Source organism: Lygodium microphyllum, chromosome 4 (genome assembly GCF_053477565.2).
Source record: "Lygodium microphyllum isolate KBCC chromosome 4, Lygodium_microphyllum_v1.1.10, whole genome shotgun sequence".
Lineage (NCBI taxonomy): Eukaryota > Viridiplantae > Streptophyta > Polypodiopsida > Schizaeales > Lygodiaceae > Lygodium > Lygodium microphyllum.
In genome coordinates, this window is record NC_141138.1 from 62,967,627 (window position 1) to 62,979,652 (window position 12,026).

Below are 12,026 nucleotides of genomic sequence, written 5' to 3' on the forward strand. Positions count from 1 at the left end.
TTCTAGAAGCCGAGTTCATCTATCCAGTGGCAAACAATGAATGGGTTTCACCCATCATGGTTGTACCCAAGAAGAATGGAAAATTGCGAATATGTGTGGATTTCCGAAAGCTTAATTCCAAGACGAAGAAGGATCATTTTCCTATCCCTTTCACAGACCAACTATTGGACACAGTGGCAGGACATGAGCTTTATTCCCTTCTGGATGGATTCAGTGGATACAACCAAGTCCAAATCGCAGAAGAAGACCAATCCAAAACAACCTTCACCACAGAATGGGGGACCTACGCTTACCGAGTGATGCCATTTGGGCTCTGCAATGCCCCTGCTACTTTCCAACGAGTCATGATGGCTGCATTTCAAAATCACCTGCACGACTTTATTGAGGTATATTTGGATGACTTCTGTGTCTATAGTTTGATCAGTGAACATTGGGGACATTTGGAACAATGCTTTGACCGATGCCGGGAGTATGGGATTTCCCTCAACCCCGACAAATGCATCTTTGGGGTTTCTTCTGGAGTTCTGTTGGGCCACATTGTCTCAGCACAAGGGATATCAACAGACCCTGCAAAGATCGAAAAGATCGCAGCTCTGACAGCACCCACCAACCTCAAACAGTTGAGGGGATTCCTAGGCCATGTGGGTTACTACAGAAGGTTCATAGCCCATTTTGCAACAAAGGCAACTTTCTTGCACAAGCTTCTGAGGAAAGATGCAGAGTTTACTTGGATGGAAGAATGTGACAAAGCCTTCCACACTCTGAAGCAGTGCCTGATAGAGGCACCCATTCTGCAACCTCCTGATTGGACGAAAGAGTTCCATGTACACACTGATGCATCAATTGAAGGCTTAGGTGCTGTCCTCTGCCAAAAGGGCTCCTCAAAGTTGGATCAACCGATCTATTATGCAAGCCGAAAAGTCACTGATAGGGAACGAAACTATACAGTGACAGAGCTGGAATGCTTGGCAATGGTGTTTGCCCTAGAGAAGTTTCGCCATTACCTCCTATCCACCCACTTTAAATTTTATGTGGATCATGAGGCCCTGTCCTTCTTGATGAACAAAGCAGATGTAAAAGGACGATTGATGAGATGGCTCCTTTTATTCTAGGAGTTCAACTTTGAGGTGATTACTAAGCCTGGTCGTTCCCATGTTCTGGCTGATCATCTGTCGCGTATCCCACAAACTGCAGACGAGGAGCGGGATGATCTAGACCTCCCTGATGCTTCCCTATTCTTGGTAGAAACTGTAACTCCCTGGTATGCAGACATTGCCAATCTGCTGGCAACCCAGCAGTATCCTCCTGGTATTTCTAGTCGGGAAAGGAAGAAGCTCATGCTAGAATCAGCCCCCTACACCCTGCTCGGCGGTGCACTGTACAAGAAAGGCAAAGATGAAGTACTCAGAAGATGTGTTGCAGGAGATGAGATTGGGTTTGTTCTGAAGGCTTGCCACGACAAGCCATGTGGAGGTCACTTCGCAGGAGAAGCTACAGCCAGGAAGGCTCTGCTAGCAGGATATTGGTGGCCTACCATTCACAAAGATTCCTATGATTACTGTAAAAGATGTGATGCTTGTCAAAGAATGGGGAAACCCATGAAGACAAGTGCCATGCCACTGCAACCTATCCTTCCTTTGAAGCCGTTTGAGAAGTGGGGCATTGACTTCGTAGGTCCGATCGACCCTCCCACCAGAAGGAAACAGAACCGATACATCCTTGTATGTACGGATTATGTTACAAAGTGGTGTGAAGCTAAAGCCCTAAAGCGGGACGATGGTAACAGCGTGGCCCTGTTCATGTATGAGAATATCATCACCCGTTTTGGTAGTCCCTTAGAGCTGGTAAGTGATAGAGGCACTCATTTCCTCAACAAAGTCATGGAAGAGTTGACAGAGTTGTATAAGATCCGCCATCGCAAGTCCACTCCTTATTACCCCAGAGCCAACGGCCAAGTCGAAGTCACCAATCGCATCCTCTGCTCGATTCTGACAAGAACAATTGCTGCACATCGTCGTGATTGGGACGATTGACTTACAGAGGCCCTCTGGGCGTATAGAACCTCCCATAAAGCAGCAACAGGACAAACACCCTTCCAGCTGGTGTATGGTACAGAAGCTGTTTTTCCTGTTGAATTGGAATTACCCTCTTTGAGAGTGGCTATCAAAGAGTGTTTGGGGGATGATGATTCACTGCAACGCCATCTCCTGCATTTGGAATATTTGGACGAAATTCACAGGATGGCTCTACAGTGCATGGAAGCCACGCAAGCTCAACGTAAGGCTTACCATGATAGTTTCATCAAGCACAAGGAGTTCAAAGAAGGTGATTTGGTCCTAGCCTATGATTCACGCTTTGGCAAGTTTCCTGGCAAGCTCCAACAGCGGTGGATGGGCCCCTATAAGGTACTTGCAGTCAACCCTAATGGTTCTGTTTAAGTGCAGACCGTTGATGCCTCTGATGATCCCTTTCTGATCAATGGATATCGCCTGAAGAAGTACTTCCCTCCTTGGGGATCTTGACAATTACGGACACTTGATCCTTTCCCTCATTGGCGCGGCACTGTACTTCTTATGATGTTACTTCTGTTAGCCATTCTTCAATCACTCCTGATGAAGTGGACGCAACCCTCTGTCCCCTCAAAACCCCCTTCTAGTCTTGATTTCTTATCCTCTATTTTCCACCAGCGACAGTGGCGAGGTGGGTTCTGACAAATGGTCTCTCTACCATTCCCTTGCTCAATATTGAAAAGAAAAAAAAAACATATCGGTCATGGGAGAAAAGGACTAAGGTCCCTGTCATGCCGACCTCTTCTTCGAGAAAAGGTGGAAACACCCTCGGGAATAGGGGAAAATAAGAAAAAAAAAAAAACAAAGAAGAAAAAGAAAAAAACAACAAACAAACAAATCTGTTATGAGAGAAAAGGAAGCAATTCCCTGTCATAGCAGGCCTCGTTCCAAGAAAAGGTGGTAAACACCCTTGGGCGAGAAGCTGGCTGTGGAAAAGGTGGTAACACCCAGCAGTCCAGAAAGTGGATTCATTAATTGATATCCCTAGGATCCAATTCCGACGCTGCCTCCCTTGGTACGCTGTGTCCTGGGTCTCTTTGCAAAGTGACTACCTATCCTCCAGCAGACAACATGTTCCTATCCAACACAATGTTCGATTTGATGGCTACCTCCCTGGGTACGCCTCTTCAATAACTGATGACGCGATCTTCATCGACAAACAATAGAGTGCTGTGAGCTTTCATCCTAACCGGATGGGGAAGTGAGTACGGTTGCCCTCTATATCTATCAACAGAGAGTGAGACAGAGGGTGGGGCGAGAGACCAGTCTTTTCCCTTTAAATCGAATGAGAGGTGAGAAGTGTGAATGAAGTGTTGCACGCACGAGATGGGCCTCTCAAAGCACAAAGCACGATTTGTTCTGTGCACTGCACTATAAGGCTCCCTGGCCTTCCTTCTTGCACTGTATGCCGGTACAGGGCGGGATGCACTGTTGCACCATCAACTGCGCACAAGGTATACACCCTTTGCACAAGCGACTGTGAGGATTATATCAATGGGTTTCAAGAAAAGGCTGCCCTCCTGTATCTATCCACAGAGCGTGAGACAGAGGGTGGGTTGAGTGTGACTGGAGTTTCTTCAATCAATTACCGAGAGGTGAGATTGAGGGACGTTACGACACTTGGAGTTAGGTATGTTCCACTTTCCCTATGCACCCACGGGATGGATCTTTGCCGTCATCACAAGACACATCACCCTGTTCTGTACACTGCACTGTAAGGCTCCCTTGCCTTCCTCCTTGCACTTATGCCAGACGGGTTGGATGCACTACTACACCATCAACTGTGCACCCTGGCATACTCCTTCTGCACAATTCCCCCTTGTCGATTCCTCAACTGGGTATGAGATATGGGTTTCAATCCTTTTTCCTTGAGTGATATTAGTCATGGGGCGAGTGACTGTTCTTTCATTCCAATTGAGTGATTGCGAGTTGAGTGCAATATCCCTCATCATCGACGAATTTCCTGCGATTCCTTCCATCAGCTACCTCCCTGGGTGCTGCGGCATGGTCCCTGCCATGACGAATGTGTGCTGTGAAGATGCCTTGGTCCCTCCAGCGCCGACAACAACACTGGACGTGCCATCGATACTCAACCTTGATTCTTGACGAAACGGGCCAAGTTTTTCTAACCCTACACTTTGGTTTCTTCGTGCCGGTCATGTTTTAAGTGTGGGGACGTTAGTGGATGGTCTATGGCGTGGTCCTAGGTCCCTGTTGTTCGGTTAACCCTATCCGTTAAGGTCTTAAGTGTGGGGACGCGTCCCTGCGCATCTATATTGTATATCCCCTGCATATGCCTTATCTTGCTCATGCATGTATGCCATGACTTGCTTTTACCCTAATGGGATCCCTTTCCACCCTTCCGGTTATGTTCCACCTACCCTTGGGGGCTGTTCCCTTGCAGTTTTCCTTCATTCCTTGATTTTGAGGTCCTTCCATGTGAATACACCCTACGTTCACCAAAGTCCTCATCCAACCTCATAGCCCTATTCCCCCCATTGAACTGATCATTTTTCCTTTTTACCTACCCCTGTTCCGGTGCACGGTTTTTGAGTTATTAATTTTTGAAGCATTTTAAGCAATTTAGACGATTTTCCATGTGAACGCACTTTTCTTGCTTCAGAACCGTGATCTGACGTCATAGCCCTGACTAGTGCTTTTTCCATGACAGTTTTCCTTTTTATTCCACATCATTTCGATACATGGTTTGTCCGTTATTAATTTTCCGGGTTTTCACGACTTTTTCGTGTGTATTTTTGACATTTTTCCATGTGAACCTGCCCTGTTTGCATCGGAATTCCAATTTGATTTGACAGCCGTGTCCTCTGTGCCTTCCCCTACCTTTTTCCTTTTTCCTCCACCCTTTTTCGACTTCTGGATTTTTACTTATTAAATTTTAAATGAGTTTTCGGGAGTATTTTTGGAGTTTTTCACATGTGAACCCCTCCTATTTCTGCCGGAACTGCATTTTAATGTGATAACCCTGTGCCACCCCTTCCTGCGGACATTTTTCCTTCTTACTGCATGTCATTCCGGTGAACGGTTTGTCCGATATTAATTTTCGATCCCATTTTCGGGTTTATTTTTTGGGTTTTTCCCATGTGAACGTGTCTTCTCTCAGTCGGGATTATGTTTTGACGTGATAGGATTGTCGGGCACATATTTTTGCCTAGTTTTCCTTTTTTCTGTACCTCATTCCGATGCACGGATCTTTCGATATTAATTTTTAAATTGCGTTTTTGGTTCGTTTTTTGTGTTTTTTGCACGTGACCACCCTTTACCCCTCCCGGAACCCCCGTCCCGTATTTTCCTTGTTTTTCCCCTGTCGTCGTGCCCACTTTTTGTTTTTACGCTATTTCGTTTTGACGTCCGAATTGGGAGTTATTAATTTTTCTTTATTTTTACGTGTATTCGTGCGCCCGTTTTGCGCATAAACGCGCCCTTTTTCGATTTTACGTGTCTCCACGCGTCCCCGTCGTGTCCGCCTAACCCGTACCGTCATCCCGGTTCCATTTCAATTCCGTCACGGCAAATTTTTTTAACCCCGCCCCTTGCCCGTACGCGGGACGGGGATACGCCCCCTCTTGACCCTGCCCATCCTCCCCTTGCCCTTGTCCATGTCCATCCTCCCTTACCCCTACCCGCCCACCCTGCCCATCCTCCCCTTGCCCATGTCCACCCTCCCCTATCTCCCTCTACCCTCCTTTCTCTCTCCCCGTCCCCCAACTGTCATCCTTTCCCTCTGCGTTCTTTCCCTCCCTCCATCTCTTCTCCTCCTTCTCCTCCATTTCCTTCACCCTCCCCTCCTCCTTCTCTGCTCCTCTCCCTCTCATCTTCCCCTCCTTTCCCCTCCTCCTCCTCTTTCTCCCCTCCTCCCTTGCCTCCTCCTCGCCCTGTCGACAGCGCCTGCGCCGCCGCCCGCACCTCCTGGCCCTGTGGCCCGCTGCCCTGTGGCCTGTGGCCCGCCGCCGTCGCACCTCCCTCGCCTTCGACCACCTGCCCCGCCGCAGTCGCAGCGCCGCCCACGCTCCCGCGGCGCCCGCCTCCCCCTCCTCTGCCACCGTCGCCGCCGTGAAGTCGTCCCGGCCGCCCGTAAAGTCATCCCGGCCGCCTGCTCTACCGTTCGGCCCGCCTCCTGGCCGCCGTTCCGGCCGCCCCCTCGTCACCAGTCGCCACCCTGCCCGTCGTCTGCCGCCTCTGCTGTAGCTCCCCGCTCCTCCTACCATGCCCAAGCCACGTCCGCTCTAGTCTCCCGCCTTTCCTGCCATTCAAACCAACCCCCATTCACCGTCCCCCTAGCCTTCCTCTAAAACCCCATTCCCACCCACCCATTCCACCCCACTACCCCCCACTAGCCCCCCTTCCCACCCATCCTAACCCCATCCCCATTATCCCCCCACTAATCCTCTTTCCCACCTCCCACCCCTTCCGTCCCACCCCTACACACACACCTCCCAACCCCCATTACACACCTAACCCCCTCCTATTACCCTCTACAGGCCCCCTTTCCCCCATTCCCCACCGAACCCTCCCCTTGCCTACCCAAGAATACCCACCCAACCACACACTCCTCTACCAAGCCCCCATTCCCCCCAGCACCCACTAAACCCACCCCTATCCAACCCCCCATTCCCACCAACCACTCACTTTCCCCCCTTGTCCACCCTCATTCCCCCCATTACCCACATGCACCCTAACACACACTACCCTACCCAAGCCCCCCGTCCTACCCTGCAGACCCGCAGCAGCTCACCACACCCCCTCCATCAACCCCAGTTCCACCTGCAACCACCCTTGCGTTGTCGACACGCGTGCGGGAGTGTACGCGCTTGTGGTTGATCGTGCGGTTGTTTGTACGCGACTGTCGGATTTTGATCATTGGTTGCTGACCACGTAGCTGCCACGCAGCAGGTTGCTGGGTATTTTTCTCAGATTTTTAATTAACACACCCGTACATCCTTTTTTCCATTTAAATAACACCTCAAAAACACACAAAAACATTGAAAAATATAAATAAATCATTAAAAAACCACTTTATATTCTGAAAAATTACAGAAAATCTAGAAAACTTTCCTTTTATTTTTGCAATCCATGGCCCTCTTTTTCTCAACCTGTAAATTTCAGCAAAAACTATTTTTGCCTATTTTACAATTCTAAAATCTTTCAAACTATCCAAAAAAAAGAGATAAAAATTCATTAAAAATACTCAAAAATTCCCAATTAATTTTTGAAAAATTCCTAACCCTTTACTTCCCATTTTTATTTATTTTTGGCATATTTTTCTCAGCTGTTATAATATTTTCTTTCACACCTAAATTCTTTCACACTAAATCACACAAATCCATAACATAAACAAATAAATAAACACAATCATTAAAAAAATAAATAAATCCCTTTTTCCTCCAACACCCCAACTAACCGTCTTGAAACCCCAATCCAGATATTTTTGGATTGAGAAGAGCGCATTTCTGCATTACATACACACCCCTTCCAGGTATTTATTTTATGTGCTTTATTTATTTTTATTTTCCCTCTTAATCACAAATTAATTGTTAAAATGAACCCTTTAATTCACCCACAGTTTCCACGCGCATTCGCGCTAAACACACATTTTTTTTAAAAATTAAAATCAACCAGCCGTTCACTTAGCATGCGCTACGTGCGCTAAAGAGGCACTTTAATTTTTAATTAAAATGAACCAGCCGTCACATGCGCACGCGCTGGCAAAAAAGCGCTCCACATCACCTTAATTTATAATCAATAAATTGCATTTAGAGACCCAGTCGGGAATCGAAGTCCGGGAATCGAATAACTGTACCGCTTAACCTAATAATTGGTAATTAAATTTATAATAAGGAACCGCCGTTTTCTTGTTAAGGTTTATCACCTAATAAAAATTCACCCATTTTTAATAATTGATTAAAATCAACCCTTCATTAAATTAATTCCCCCCTCACTGCACTTAATTCCCCTTTTTAATAAAGCGTTTCGTGGGATGGGTTTGCGCAGTTATTAGAGTTATTTTCCATGGTCCAGTCTTGGTTTATCACAGATATAGTATTGATATGTGTCGGATATGGTATGGTTTTGGTTTCCTGTCTTAGTTACGGTTAAGGGTACGGTATGCAGTTTTTTCTTTTATTGCCTGATACGGGGTTCAGGGTGTTTGTTTGATGCATCGCATGAAGCTTTCGGTCGCATTTGTCTCAAGGTCATGTCACATTTTTTCTAGGATGTGGTTTGCTTGGGGTTAGTAGGTCGTGTCACGTCTTATTTGGTAATTCTCTTATCCTTGTTTTTTTTGTCTGTTGCTTTGCAGGCATTCTCCTTGATTTTCTGTGTTTGTGGTGTGTGTGTAACCATCTGAATGGCGCCTTCTCATGCTCCTCCCCCTATCCAGTACGTCCCATTAGTTAGTAGGGATTACTCGTCCCTACTTACTTTTGAGCCCCTCACGAAGGCATGACTTGCTGCTTTTGTGGCCACTCCTTTTCCATTACTTCCAGAGGATCCATCCTTATGTGATGAGTTCCTGGCGTCTTACAGCAAGAAGACAGGCGTAGTCCAAGGAATGTCTATGACATTGATGTCTCGAGGCTTAGGGAAGGCTCTATCTTTACCCTCCAAAGGAGAACCTTTTGTGACCACTCGTCAGCTCTTCTCTAATGAAGAGATTCTCAAGCTGTTGCAGAAGCAGACAAGGGAAGTCCTTGATGTTAAGAAGGTGATAAACTCTTCAGGAGTTTCGTTTTCTATGATCACTGATCCCGTATGGAAGACGATGTGCCAGTTCCTTCAGGACAGGTTCATGCCTGCCAAAACGCCATCCCACTATTTGTCCAAAGAGCTTTTCACAGCTTCCAGGATGGTGCTGAAAGGAGTTGCTATTGATTGGAGCACATACCTCCTTACTAAAATGGATCAGCATTTTGTTAAAGTCACGAGGGGTAATGTTACCAATGTTACCTATGGATCATATTTGTCTGCCTTCTTGACCTATTCATGTTTACAGAAGACTGTACCTCCACCTCCTCTATCAGATCCAGTACCTCCTCCTCCACCTTCAGAAGAGTCAGCACCTATTGACATTGAGGATGATGATTCTCCGCCTCCCCTGGTCATACAACGCAAACGCTTGAAGAGGGTAGCGGATAAAGCCCCTGCTGTACTTCCCTCAGTGCCTATCCCTGCTACTTCTGGCAGTGAACTCCCTGGGTATCTCACTTGCAATAATCTGTTCAAAGCACATTGAGAAGGATCTTTGGCGATCTCAGTTCCCTCTCTGAGCAGTCTCGTTTCAGGAGATGCCATTCCTTTCCTCTGCAAGGATATTCAAAGTTCCATTGAGTTGTCAGTGATAGCCTGTGTTCAACAACTGTACGCATCTTTCTATGAGGAGCTTATGCAGTCCAAAGACCAGTTGCATAAGGCAACATCTGAGTTAGCTTCTGCTAAGGATACCCTAGCAGATCTATTTAAGCAAATGGAACAGCAAACCCAACTGGTTGCCATTCAAAGTGATGAGATTTCTTCATTGAAGACCCAGTTATTCGAGGCTCAGTCACAGGTTACTAGCCTTTCAGCAAAGAAGGAGAGGATGTCCAGCGAAGCGAAAGAATTCCAAGTTCTTTTAGATGGCAAGCTTTCAGCTTTACAGATGGCTAATGACACAGTGGCAAACCAAGCCTCCCAAATCCTGCAGTTGCAAGATCAGCTTGCAAAGTCCCGCTCTGTTCCTCCAAGCCCTCCTGTTCCATTGATTTCTTCTCTTTCACAGCAGGACTTGGCTGCCCTACAGAGACAGGCTACTTTGTGCCCTCTATTCCAAGATAAAGTGGAAAGATTGCAGTCCAGAATGGACTTGTTATGGTCTACCTTTGAGCAGTTTCAGGAATATGTCTTACCAGACCATTCTTTCTTTGTCCACTACCACTTACAGAAGTTGGTCTTCTATATGAAGCTTTCCACGATGGATTTACCTTTTCCAGAGGATGGCTGGAGTGGGGCTTGGTCTGCTGAGTTGTTGACAGAGGTAGTCCGAATGGTCTTTGAAGATTCTGTCACGCCAGATACCATGTTGATGTCATACATGTATCTCCGAGGAGATTTGTTAATTCCAGATGAGGTAGATATGGCATGGTATGTGGGGGATGTGGTCTTACAGGCTGTTTTATATGTCAATCATTTGGAGCTGCGCATAGCTGATATGTTTCAAAGTTATTCCTCCAAAGTAGCTGATTGTCAGGATAATTCGTGGCATCCCATGATTGATTCGGTGGTCCTCAATCAAAGACAAAACACAGCTCCTACCTTTGTACAGAGTACTAACCAACAGAGGCTGCATCTCTTAACCTATCTTTCCAAACATAATCCATTTGATGCTACCTTCTTTGATGCCTATCATAGACGATCTCTCTTAGGACCTTTTGTTCCTACCCTCCTCTATTACCAACAATTGGCTCACCGCTATGCTATATATTTTTCCCTTTGTCAAACTAATTCCACAGTAATTTTACCACTTCTTTTCCAGCCTTCACATTTCCCTCAAATTCCTATTTTCACTTACTGTTCCTTTATTGAGGACAGGGTATTTTCCCCTTCTCCACCCTGTCCTTCACCCCTCATTAATGTACCCTCCATATTTCCTATTTATCAGTTAACACCTTTCCTTAGTGATTCCTTACAAATTTCTGCCACTCCTTCTTTAACCTTTTCTTCCTTTTATGATTTTTCCTATCCCTCCCTACATCCACTTTCCCTTATTCCACTACCCTCTCCTAACACTTCCATATCTCAACCACCTCAGTTGGTTAGTGACTGTGACGGTTTTGATAATCAGATTTCCAGAAGAAGGGGATGGAGTTCGGATGATTGCCTTACAGGACCGTAGATTAATTGGCCAGTAATTCCAGGAGAATGGACAGCTTCTAGTCAAGCTTATCAAAACTATGTTCATTTTGCCCAACAATATTCACAGTCTGCAGATCCCTCAGTGAGATTAACTGCTCACTTTGCTTGGTACCTGGCGTATATGCATAGGCACTCTCATAATGATTCAAAGCCTATTCCAAAGTTGTGCATGAATGTCAATGTTAGCATTGATTTCCAGCAGCTGGAGATACTGTATTTTCATGCCCTCTGTTTACCTAGCAGATACCTAGTCCTGTTGGAAAGGATATGCTGTCTCCAATTTTTCCAAAATCCTCCTAAAAACTTTGTAGATGAATCCTTATCTATGGATCGATTCCGACAACATCAATCTTTTAAGAGGGATCATCTTCATTGATGCCTTTCCAATGTATGGTGGAAGCTTTTAATGAACACCTCTCTTTTTGAAGAAGTCATTCAGATGGTTGTGTTGTGTATTAGTGTTTGTGTTGTGAGTTCATTTATGTCAACCGAACGTGGTGGTTTCCTATTGGATTTCGTGTACGAGCTATGTTTTGGAGAATTGTGGTGATGGGGTCGTGGATGGAGAATTGAAGCTGATGCAGATGACGAAGAAGAAAACTCTTATATCCTTTACAAATTTGTGATGATTTTTAGTTTGATAAGAGGTGTTAATGTGTAAAGAGTTTTCCTTTCTTTGTATTTTAATATCAGAAACAGGTTATAAGTTGGGGTCGTGGTGGATGGATTCTTTTTGAAAAGATATTGAAGATCAAAGTTGAGCTTTTCCCTGAACTTGTATTCCCTTTTTCTTGGTTCGCGAGGACGCTTCCTTATTAAGTGTGGGGATATGTTGAGTGTTGAAATGACTTGTTTTTTGACTGATTTTTGTTGTTTTTGAGAGCTAAATGGTTGATTTTATGGGATGATTGGTTGATTTGGAAGTGGATTGAGAGTGTTTTGGATGATATTGATTGTGTTTTGGAAGTTCATGATGTTTGTTGATGGTTCTGTGATGTTCTGATAGGTTCTGAATGATTCTGTATACCTTGTGTTTTGTTCTGTTTT

The 12,026-nt window shown here is 45.6% G+C and overlaps 1 non-coding gene across 1 annotated transcript; it reads left to right on the forward strand.

Moving 5' to 3' along the window:
* Positions 1 to 11,689: 11,689 nt before the first annotated feature.
* On the forward strand, positions 11,690 to 11,757 carry LOC148037098 (small nucleolar RNA SNORD36). Its single transcript, XR_015690827.1, has one exon. It is a non-coding gene; the product is annotated as a small nucleolar RNA SNORD36 (small nucleolar RNA).
* The last annotated feature ends 269 nt before the right edge of the window (positions 11,758 to 12,026 follow it).